The following is a 1,652-nucleotide window of genomic DNA, read 5'->3' as shown; positions in this document are numbered from 1 at the left end:
AAACCCTTGCGACAGGTACAGATTTCTGATTCAAGGCCAGCTGGGTTACCAAGTTAACCAATGCATCCAGTTTGCCTTCAAGCTTCTTAGTCTCAGATGATGCAGCTGAGTTTGTAGCTACCTCATGCACTCCTCTAATGACTATAGCATCATTTCTGGCGCTAAACTGCTGGGAGTTAGAAGCCATCTTCTCAATTAAATTCCTGGCTTCAACAGGAGTCTTGTCTCCAAGGGCTCCACCACTGGCAGCATCTATCATACTTCTCTCCATATTACTGAGTCCTTCATAAAAATATTGGAGAAGAAGCTGCTCCGAAATCTGATGGTGAGGGCAACTGGCACATAGTTTTTTAAATCGCTCCCAGTACTCATACAGGCTCTCTCCACTGAGTTGTCTAATACCTGAGATATCTTTCCTGTTGGTTGTGGTCCTGGAAGCAGGGAAATTTTTTTCTAAGAATACTCTCTTAAGGTCATCCCAGCTCGTGATGGACCTTGGAGCAAGGTAATACAGCCAGTCCTTTGCCACTCCCCCTAATGAATGAGGAAAAGCCTTCAGAAATATGTGATCCTCTTGGACATCTGGGGGTTTCATGGTGGAGCAGACAATATGAAATTCCTTTAAATGTTTGTGCAGGTCTTCACCTGCAACGCCATGAAACTTTGGAAGCAAATGAATCAGTCCAGTTTTAAGAACATATGGGACATCCTCATCAGGGTATTGGATGCACAAGCTTTCGTAGGTGAAATCAGGTGCAGCCATTTCCCTTAGAGTCCTCTCACGGGGTGGAGGTTGTGCCATGTTCTCAGAATTTGCAGAATCAGAATGCTCAAAATTATAATGCTCCAAATCAGGATGTTCAAAATCACCAATAACAGAATGCACAGATTCACCAGTAATGGAATGCTCAGGATGATCAAAAGGTATAAAATGATGCCTAACTAATCTATGAAATGTCCTATCTATCTCAGGGTCAAAGGGTTGTAAGTCAGATGGATTGCCTCTAGTCATACACTACATTCAGCATGCACAACTAGTTGCCTTGTCATGTAAATGAAGGTGCAGGTTTGAACTACAGCTACCCTCAAATGATATCCAAATGACTTGAAATTTTGTGAGCAACCTTATACAATGATGAGAAGATAGCACAAAAAATTTCAGGCAAAAATTCAAAGTCTAACTATGGAAGCTAAAAATGGTAGGTTAAGAAAAATAAGTGAATAAAACTTGAAAAATAAAAAACTTTTGACAGAATCACTATTTTTGGACGATGGAGACCTCAGCTGGCCTATGGCAGGCTGCCATGGCATAGGAAATTTTTTTCTACCCCAAATACATATATAATAATTGCGATTCTGATAACCGGAGCAAAAGTTATGCCCGTTTGAAGTTTCGACAAACACAAAATTTGCTACTTTTTTGGAACTTTCAAATCTGACCAAACTAAAGGCTCTAGCTATTTTTCCCACAAAATATAGGTTAAAAGAAGTTACCACAAAAAAAATTCAGCCAAAAATAACAACCCTAGCTACTAAAACAAAAAAATCTCAAATAATTCAGCATGGGTGGTCGCTAAAATCGGTCTCTAATTGATCTCTACTACTACTCTATTTTTGCCGCAAGCAAAAGGGGTCGCTAAGTCCGTCGCAAA

The 1,652-nt window shown here is 40.2% G+C and overlaps 1 non-coding gene across 1 annotated transcript; it reads left to right on the top strand.

Moving 5' to 3' along the window:
* The first annotated feature begins 317 nt into the window (after window positions 1-317).
* On the top strand, window positions 318-424 carry LOC112999464 (small nucleolar RNA R71). The gene has a single exon (XR_003264651.1). It is a non-coding gene; the product is annotated as a small nucleolar RNA R71 (small nucleolar RNA).
* Window positions 425-1,652: the final 1,228 nt, after the last annotated feature.

The sequence above is a fragment of the Glycine max genome, chromosome 14, assembly GCF_000004515.6.
Source record: "Glycine max cultivar Williams 82 chromosome 14, Glycine_max_v4.0, whole genome shotgun sequence".
In the NCBI taxonomy this organism is placed as follows: Eukaryota; Viridiplantae; Streptophyta; class Magnoliopsida; order Fabales; family Fabaceae; genus Glycine; species Glycine max.
Note: the sequence above shows the minus strand (reverse complement) of the source record. Positions and strands in the feature narration are given on the sequence as shown.